Genomic DNA, 10,699 nt, shown 5'->3' with positions numbered 1-10,699 from the left:
TTAGTCTTTTTTATTTGAAAGCTCTTGTTGCATGGACTTGTAAATGTGACAGTTCACAACCCCGTATGTCAATAAGCCTCAAACTATGGGTAAATCCTGGGATATGCTGAAGCAGGGAGCATATGTATTTATTGAACTTGGGAAAGTGCATTGTCTATGGCTCTCCTATGTACCTCTATACCTCAGTATAAAGTATTGGTAAGTTTCAGGCAAGTCAAATATTGTTCAAACTGTGGCCCGACCCTTACAGGCAATGTCGTCTCCACAGCTGCTGTGCTGAGCTGTTTGCATTCCTGGGATTCATCATGTTCTGGATGTGCACTTCGCTTTCTGTAGTACAGATCATATGTCTGCTTGTCAGCATTCCTCCCTGTCTCTTTACAAGTGACACTGTTGTCTGGTTGTCTCAAACCAGACGAGTTAACCAGTGGAAGTTATCCATGTACCAAACATGTTTGGTTCCAGATTCAAACATGAATCTGGAAATGGTGTGGAGGAACCCTTTCTTGTTTTCTTGGTGGGGAAAAAAAGTATTTCTATAAATTCCCATTCACAGCATTCCCTGTGTCTGGAGAAGCTTAAACACCTAATGTAAATACTAAGTTCTGTTTTGGAGGTCTGGTGCTCTGAAAATTATATATTGGACTGCTGAAGTCCAATATTGGGTCTGGTTCTCTCTCTCCATAGGCCTTTAAACCTGCGTATTGTACCTAAAACACACGCAAAATACTACAGCAGTGCTGCAGTTGGCAAAACTCATGGTTTTTGCCTGCAGGACCTAATGACTGATTTTGCTTCAGTGTTTGCATTGTCGTAAGTCTCAAACACACTTCAGAGGCTAAAACAGAAGCGGCATAGCTCTGCTGAGATTAATTTTATTTTCTTCTAATGGGAAATAATAAAAGATGGGGAACTGACTACTCTGTCTTGCAAGTCTAAACTGTTCCTATATGAAAGAGACACATTTGCTGTAAAATACAAAAATGGTAAATGAAGCAAGTGATACACATTAAAAGAAAAAAGAAGACTTGAGTCATGCACGTAAATCCTTAAAAAAAATAAAGGCCAGCTGTAATAAAGCATTTTGAGATTAGTGACCTTGTTTAATAGCCGTGAATCCAGAGTAATGGTTAAGATTTTAGAATCTTGGGAGTTCTCTAAAAACAACACATATAGGGTATGTTCATCTCATAACGGCAATTGGAGCAGTCAGGCTATTGAACCTGGGATGGCATTGAGAGGACCAGTAGGAAATTTTAAATGTGTGTATAACGGTAATCTTGAGTCTGTTTAAAACCTGGTTACTCTGCAGGAAAAAATATTAACTATGGTTCAGGTCCAAGACAGGATAAAGTGAGAAGCATGGCTCCACAGCTTAGCTGTTGTGGTTTAACCCGGCTGGCAACTAAACACCACACAGCCGTTCGCTCCACAGCTTAGCTGTTGTGGTTTAACCCGGCTGGCAACTAAACACCACACAGCCGTTCGCTCACCCTCCCCCCTCCCTCTCTGGGATGGGGGAGAGAAACGGGAAAGTGAAGCCGGTGAGCTGAGATAAAGACAGTTTATTAAGACAGGAATATAATAATAACAATAATAATAATAATAGTGATAATGATAATAGTATTAATAATAATAATGTGTAAGAAAACAAGTGATGCACAATGCAATTGCTCACCACTCGCTGACCGATGCCCAGCCTATTCCCGAGCAGCCGGCCCCCCCACCCCGGCCAGCCACCCCTATATATTGTTTAGCATGACGTCAGATGGTATGGAATACCCCTTTGGCCAGTTTGGGTCAGCTGTCCTGGGTCTGTCCCCTCCCAGCTCCTGCTGCACCCCCAGCCTGCTCGCTGGCAGGACAGAGCGAGAAGCCGAAAAGTCCTTGGCCTGGTGTAAACACTGCTCTGCAACAATTAAAACATCAGCATGTTATCAGCGCTCTTCTCATCCTAATCCAAAACATAGCACCCTACCAGCTACTATGAGGGAAAATTAACTCTGTCCTAACTGGAACCAGGACAGATATCCACCCCTTATTCCATACCATTTATGTCATGCTCAGGTTACACTCTGTCCAATACATTCTAATTAATCACCATTTTCATCTATGATATATAGCAATCATGGTAGTGATGACATACATTATTATATAATAATTAACATACTACAATTCAACTCATGGGCTATTCTCACCCAGTATCAAATCCCCTTGAGGTACACACCGGACCTCCCCATTCTTTTGCATTACCCACCAAGTGCATCCAGGTCCCTGAGCAAAAGCAATTCCACGAATGGGTTTGCCTTTTCCTGAGGCAGGAGTAGCCCAGACTGTTTTACCCAGCATGTTTCTTACGTGCACTACAGGAACTTTATCCCCTTCTACAGTGCGTAACAGGTTTGATTGGGCAGGTCCAGCTCGGTTGGCAGATCCCCTGGTATTGACTAACCAGGTGGCCTTTGCCAAATGTGTATCCCAATTTTTGAATGTCCCAGCACCCATTGCTTTCAGTGTAGTCTTCAACAGTCCATTGTATCGTTCAACTTTTCCAGAGGCTGGTGCATGATAGGGGATGTGATACACCCACTCAATACCATGTTCTTTGGCCCAAGTGTCTATAAGGTTGTTTCGGAAATGAGTCCCGTTGTCTGACTCAATTCTCTCTGGGGTGCCATGTCGCCATAAGACTTGCTTTTCAAGGCCCAGGATAGTGTTCCGGGCGGTGGCATGGGGCACCAGATATGTTTCCAGCCATCCGGTGGTTGCTTCCACCATTGTAAGTACGTGGCGCTTGCCGTTGCGGGTTTGAGGGAGTGTGATGTAATCAATCTGCCAGGCCTCTCCATATTTATATTTCAGCCATCGTCCTCCATACCAAAGAGGTTTTGACCGTTTGGCTTGCTTGATTGCAGCACATGTTTCACAGTCATGAATAACCTGTGCTATAGTGTCCATGGTCAGGTCCACCCCTCGATCACGAGCCCATCTGTAGGTTGCATCTCTACCTTGATGGCCTGAGGTGTCATGGGCCCATCGGGCTATAAATAATTCACCTTTATGTTGCCAGTCCAGGTCCACCTGAGCCACTTCAATCTTAGCAGCCTGATCCACCTGCTGGTTGTTTTGGTGTTCTTCAGTAGCCCGATTCTTGGGCACATGAGCATCTACATGGCGTACCTTTACAACCAGGTTCTCTACCCGGGCAGCAATATCTTGCCACAATGCCGCAGCCCAGATGGGCTTGCCCCTGCGCTGCCAGTTGTTCTGCTTCCATTGCTGTAACCACCCCCACAGGGCATTTGCTACCATCCATGAATCAGTATAGAGATAGAGAACTGGCCACTTTTCTCGTTCAGCAATATCTAAAGCCAGCTGAATGGCTTTCACTTCTGCAAACTGACTCGATTCACCTTCTCCCTCAGCAGCTTCTGCAACTCGTCGTGTAGGACTCCATACAGCAGCTTTCCATCTCCGATGCTTTCCCACAATACGACAGGACCCGTCAGTGAACAAGGCATATTTCTTCTCATTTTCCGGTAGCTTGTTGTACATGGGGGCTTCTTCAGCATGAACCACCTCCTCCTCTGATGATATCCCAAAGTATTTGCCTTCTGGCCAGTCCATAATCACCTCCAAGATTCCTGGGCGACTGGGGTTTCCTATTCGAGCCCGCTGAGTAATCAGTGCAACCCACTTGCTCCCTGTAGCATCAGTTGCATGATGCGTAGAGGGGACCCTTCCTTTGAACATCCAGCCTAGTACCGGCAGTCGGGGTGCCAGGAGGAGCTGCGCTTCAGTACCGACCACTTCCGAAGCAGATCGAACTCCTTCATATGCTGCCAATATCTCCTTTTCAGTTGGAGTATAGCGGGCTTCAGATCCTCTGTATCCCCGACTCCAAAACCCCAGGGGTCGACCTCGAGTTTCCCCAGGTTCTTTCTGCCAGAGGCTCCAGGTGGGACCATTCTCTCCGGCTGCGGTGTAGAGCACATTCTTTACATCTGGTCCTGTTCGGACTGGCCCGAGGGCTACTGCATGAACTATTTCCTGCTTAATTTGTTCAAAGGCTTGTCGTTGCTCAGGGCCCCATTCAAAAGCATTCTTCTTACGGGTTACTTGGTAGAGCGGGTTTACAATCAGACTGTAATTTGGAATATGCATTCTCCAAAACCCCACGACACCTAGGAAAGTTTGTGTTTCTTTTTTGCTAGTTGGTGGAGACATAGCTGTTATCTTGTTGATCACATCCATTGGGATTTGACGACGTCCATCTTGCCATTTTATTCCTAAAAACTGGATCTCTCGTGCAGGTCCTTTAACTTTATTCTGTTTTATGGCAAAACCGGCCTTCAGAAGGATTTGGACTATTTTCTTCCCTTTCTCGAAAACTTCTTCTGCAGTGTCACCCCACACAATGATGTCATCGATGTACTGCAGGTGTTCAGGAGCTTCCCCCTGCTCCAGCGCAGACTGGATCAGTCCATGGCAAATGGTAGGGCTGTGTTTCCACCCCTGGGGCAGCCGATTCCAAGTATATTGGACTCCCCTCCAAGTGAAAGCAAACTGTGGCCTGCACTGTGCTGCTAGAGGGATGGAGAAAAATGCATTAGCGATATCAATTGTGGCATACCACTTGGCTGCCTTTGATTCCAGTTCATACTGGAGTTCTAGCATGTCCGGCACTGCAGCACTCAGTGGTGGCGTGACTTCGTTCAGGCCACGATAGTCTACTGTTAGTCTCCACTCACCATTAGACTTTCGCACTGGCCATATGGGACTATTAAAAGGTGAATGAGTCTTGCTGATCACTCCTTGGCTCTCCAGTTGACGAATTAGCTTATGGATGGGACTCAGGGAGTCTCGGTTGGTGCGATATTGCCGCCGGTGCACAGTTGTGGTAGCGATCGGCACTTGCTGTTCTTCAACCCTCAGCAACCCCACAACAGAAGGGTCCTCTGAGAGACCAGGCAAGGTAGACAACTGTTTAATGTCCTCTGTCTCCAAAGCAGCTATGCCAAAAGCCCAGCGGAACCCTTTTGGGTCCTTGAAATATCCTCTTCTAAGATAGTCTATGCCAAGGATGCACGGAGCATCCGGGCCAGTCACAATACGGTGCTTTTGCCACTCATTGCCGGTTAGACTCACTTCAGCCTCCAATACAGTTAACTGCTGGGATCCCCCCGTCACACCATAAATACAGATGGGCTCTGGCCCTGTATAGCTTGATGGCATTAGAGTACATTGTGCACCGGTGTCTACCAAAGCCTTATACTTCTGTGCGTCTGACGTGCCAGGCCATCGAATCCACACAGTCCAATAAACTCGATTGTCCCTTTCCTCCCCCTGGCTGGAGGCAGGGCCCCTCTAGTCCTGGTCAGAATCTTCATTTCTGTGTTTAAAGGACTGCCTGCTGGAAGTTGGAGCAGCAAACCTTTCAGAGAACTCCTTTTTCCCAATTGTTTTCCTTTGCAATTCACGTACCCGTGCCTCTAGGGTCGCAGTAGATTTTCCATCCCATTTTCTCATGTCCTCTCCATGGTCACGTAGGTAAAACCACAGGGTGGCGCGGTGTGTGTGCCCACCATATTGTCTTCCTTGCATAGATGAACGTTTACCCCTAATAGCTGAGACACTGGTTTGTACAGGTGGGGAGGAAAATAATCTCTCTTCAAGTTGGTGGATCTTTTCAGAAAGTTTCTCCAAAGTATTCTCTTTTAGCTGGTGGACACTGGTTCGTTCAGGTGAAGGGGAAGATAATCTTTCTTCAAGTTGGTGGATCTTTTCAGAAAGTTTCTCTAAAGCATTCTCTTTTAGCTGGTGGACACTGGTTCGTTCAGGTGGAGGGGAAGATAAATTCTCTTTAAGTTGGTGGACCTCTTCAGAGAGTTTCTCCACAGCTGAGACACAGACCTTTAGGGAAGAGGAGAGATTTCCTTCGTACTGCCGGAGTAATTTAGTCACTTCATTCACTGTGGGATTCTCCTCCGCTTTCCAGGCTAGTATTGCCAATGAGCTGGCATATGATGATGGGGCACTCTGTACAAACTTCCGCCACATGGGTAGTGTACACCGGACTGCATCTGGATCTGCGGATGTTTGTGCGTCGTCTAGGTCCTTATAAATTACTTCCCGTACGGCCAATTCCCTCAGGTACTGAATTCCCTTCTCCATGGTGGTCCATTTGCTTGGTAAACATACAAGTTCTTCCTTGAAGGGATACCTTTCCTTCACAGCTGACAGGAGACGCCTCCAGAGGCTGCGAGATTGTGCTCCATCTCCAATTGCTTTGTCAATGCATGCGTCCCTAGCAAGGGATCCCAGCTGCCTGGCTTCCTTGCCCTCCAATTCCACATAATTGGCTCCCGTGTCCCAGCACCGGAGCAGCCAGGTGACAAGCTGCTCGCCTATACAGCAACCAAAATCTTTTCGCACATCTCGTAGCTCACGCTGGTATAGAGTCCGGGTAGTTACTGTTGATTTTTCGACATCCTCATCCTCATCTTCAGTCTTCTGCACCTTTGATGGCCGGTGTAGAGTCCGGGTAGTTACTGTTGATTTTCCGACATCCTCATCCTCATCTTCAGTCTCCTGCACCTTTGATGGCCCAGCCTCGTCTTCACTATGCCCAGACTTAGCAGAAGACTGTCTGCGTTTTAAACAACCTGAGCCTCTATACCATTTTTTCACCTTGTCTACAGGGTCAACTTGCACTGCTACAGCTCGTTTCTCTGACCCAGACACAGGGTCTGCCACAGGGGTTGGAATGCCCTCTGCGGGGTCAACTTGCACTGCTACAGCTCGTTTCTCTGACCCAGACGCAGGGTCTGCCACAGGGGTTGGAATACCCTCTGCGGGGTCAACTTGCACTGCTACAGCTCGTTTCTCTGACCCAGCCACAGGAGTGGGAGCAGCTGCACGAGCTGGGGCAGCTGCAGGAGCTGGAGCGGCTGCAGGAGCTGGAGCTGGAGCGGCTGCAGGAGCCGGAACGGCTGCAGGAGCTGGAGCTGGAGCGGCTGCAGGAGCTGGAGCTGGAGTAGCTGCAGGAGCGGGAGCGGCTGCAGGAGCTGGAACTGGAACGGCTGCAGGAGCTGGAGCTGGAGCGGCTGCAGGAGCTGGAGCTAGGTTGCTAGTAGCATCAATTGCAGCTCGATAGGCACAAGCCAGACCCCAGCACGCTACAGTGATTTGTGTCACTTTGGAACTGCCAGAGTCATGACACCTTTTTTTCAAGCATTCTGCCAGCTTTTTAGGATTTTGCAGTTGTTCAGGGGTGAATGTCCAAAACACTGGAGGTGACCACTGCTCTAGAAACCTGCCCATATCCTCCCACACTCCCTGCCACTCGCAACTATCCCGCCTCAAGACAGATCTCCGGATGAGATTCCTGAGTAGTTGTTTAACCCTCCACAAAATCTGAAGCGCATTCAGGAGACATAACAACAAGAGCAGGCTAGTCTGAGTATCCCAAGGATATTCAACATCTCGGAGAACCACCGTAACTAGCTCGGGGGATAAGAGGGTGGTGGTGAAGGAGAAAGGGAGAGTGAACAGGTAGGGAAACATGTCTTCCCCTGTCCCCTTCACAGATTGGCTCCCTAACGAAAACAGGCAATAGGTGTAATTGCTAATAGTTTCCGAGATATGGGTTCCAAAGTATAGAGTCGACGTCAGTGCTGAGTACAAATACCAGGTTAAAGTCGTGACCAGATATTTCATCATTTCATAAGCCATTGTTACACCGCACAGTACCATAACAATCTTAAACCAGGGCCCGGAAAGGATAAACAGTGCAACAGGGAGCACATACAGAAAGTAACGCACCATAAAACTCAATTTGGAATACAGGTACAGCAGACTGGAGATTAAGGCAATCAACATCGTGACTAGCAACTATTAAGCAGGTCCAATACTTATACCAATTTTAGTTTAACACACTCTGGTCAGATTTGTCGATATCTCAACCCTTCGTGCCCCACGTTGGGCGCCAAAAGGACTGTTGTGGTTTAACCCGGCTGGCAGCTAAACACCACACAGCCGTTCGCTCACCCTCCCCCCTCCCTCTCTGGGATGGGGGAGAGAAATGGGAAAGTGAAGCCGGTGAGTTGAGATAAAGACAGTTTATTAAGACAGGAATATAATAATAACAATAATAATAATAATAGTGATAATGATAATAGTATTAATAATAATAATGTGTAAGAAAACAAGTGATGCACAATGCAATTGCTCACCACCCGCTGACCGCTGCCCAGCCTATCCCCGAGCAGCCCGGCCCCCCACCCCGGCCAGCCACCCCTATATCTTGTTTAGCATGACGTCAGATGGTATGGAATACCCCTTTGGCCAGTTTGGGTCAGCTGTCCTGGGTCTGTCCCCTCCCAGCTCCTGCTGCACCCCCAGCCTGCTCGCTGGCAGGACAGAGCGAGAAGCCGAAAAGTCCTTGGCCTGGTGTAAACACTGCTCTGCAACAATTAAAACATCAGCATGTTATCAGCGCTCTTCTCATCCTAATCCAAAACATAGCACCCTACCAGCTACTATGAGGGAAAATTAACTCTGTCCTAACTGGAACCAGGACATTAGCGTTTGACACGCCACAGAAGTGGTAATGTTGCATGTCCTGGGTTCTAGCTTCAGGCATTCCTACACTTTCTACATTCATCAATTGCTGGATAGTATTAAAAGATGCCTAGTAGTTGTAGTTCAAATGCAGAAGACCCCCCCTCACGAGTAAGTACTTTATCATGTAGGTTGCAGAGTTAGGATTAGGGGGGCTCATATTCTTTCCAAATTATTTCAGCTCAAAAGAGGAGTTGATGTGGGGAATAGAAGTAGAAAGTTTGGTGCATTAGCATCTTAAAATTCATTCATTGCTGAGAAACTGCATACCTTACACTGGCTCCTCCCCATCTACGTAATTGGATGCACAGTCTGAAAATAAATTCTGTGGGAGACAAAGCAAACTTAGTTGACCCAGTCAGTCATGTGACCTAAGCTAGGGGCATATAGCATTTGATTAATTTCTCACGTTGTGTAAAACTTTATTTTTCAGACTTTAGTGCAACAGCATGGCTTGTCCTGAACAGCAATCAGATGAGCTTGTCTTTTTTGTGAATGGCAAGGTAAGTTTTTTAATGCTTTTTGGATCATCATTTCTTTGATGTTTACTCTTTATATTCAGTACTGGAAAGTTGTTATTCTGGAGCAACAGTTCATTCATAGGTAAACGTTTTGTGTCTTTGGTCTTCCTTATAGCATCCTACCTTCTGCCAAAAGAACTTGTGGGCTATTCCTAAGTTTACTCTATCTTTACTGTGAATTGGGATATTGGATTGTTTTATGGTTTCAATTCAAGACTAAGAGTTTTAAAATTGCCATTAAGCATTAAGTTATCTGAGAGAAATTTCAAAATCTTAACTCTTAACATCAGGCGGCTGGTTTTTATGCTCCTAGGCTAATACATATTCATTACTACTTCTAGAAAAGGCAGGGTTGTTATAATTGGTTCCCAGAATCCGAACCCTCCCAAGGGCGCCTGCGTATCAGTCTCCGGTGGTCCCTCGGGGGTCGCTCATGATGAAGGCTCGTAGTCTTCCTCCTAGGCTTTGTCCTTCAGTCGTCCTTCAGCTTCCCCTTTCTCCCTATTTGGTAGTCTCTGGGCCAGATGTCAGAGACTTGCGCAACATCCCGTGCAATAGACAGCACTTTTCTTTTTTATGAAAACCCCTTTGTTCTCTTATCCCTTAGACCCAGGCCTCAATGTTCACCCTTCAAATCCTCTATTGACACGAATTGCTGGACCATTCCTTACAATCCCTCATCTTCTTTTTAATATTATCAATTCGTGTCTCTTCTTCAACCTTTGCTAGTAACAACTGGATTTCATCAGTCGGTTTTCGGGGGGGTCCATTTCTTAAGCATCATTATTGACACATCACCTTTCTTCTCTACCGAAGTCATCACAAATTGGGTACTATTTATTATTCGGCGTATCAACAACATAAAGCAAGGTACTATACAAGGTATAAACAATAATATCATTACACCACATAAAAATAAAAATAACATCCTTTTAACCCATGGTCCACCAGGCAGCCATGAAAACAAATCTCAATCCATACCCTTCCAAGTTTGTACTGGGACGTGGGCTAACTTCCTAATTTCCTTTGTTATCTGTTTAACCACTTTTCCATTATCATCAATTTGTAAACAACAATTAGAATTGTTCAGTTTTCCACACACTCCCCCTTCTTCTGCTAGTAAATGGTCTAAGACCATTATATGTTGAAAGATAGCATTTCTCATCTGAGTGGATTGATCAGCCAAAAGATCCAAAGCCATCGCTGTTTGATTGGTTACAATTTCGAGGACAGCTTGCAACCTAATTATTCAGTTTAAATTATAAATAGGTTCTCAGTCTCCCGATACTACCTCATTTGGGTTCCAGGTAGCTGGTCCATAATGCTGTATGATTCTTTCAGGAGGCCATTCATTCTCTCCCCATTTTTGGGCACTACACCCAGCTAAGGAAGCATCAATAGATCATTTCATTCTGTTCAGGTCATCGTATAATCTTATTCCTAAATGATTTCCTTGTGTTTGTGACAATAAAAAAACAAGGGTCTTACGTACCCCACATAGCATATTCCCGACCAGTTTCAGGGTAGCCTCTTGTAAGCGTGTTTGCCACACACCC

This window comes from Anser cygnoides, chromosome 6 (genome assembly GCF_040182565.1).
Source record: "Anser cygnoides isolate HZ-2024a breed goose chromosome 6, Taihu_goose_T2T_genome, whole genome shotgun sequence".
NCBI lineage: Eukaryota > Metazoa > Chordata > Aves > Anseriformes > Anatidae > Anser > Anser cygnoides.
The sequence above is the reverse complement of the archived record's forward strand: the minus strand, read 5'-3'. Positions refer to the sequence as shown.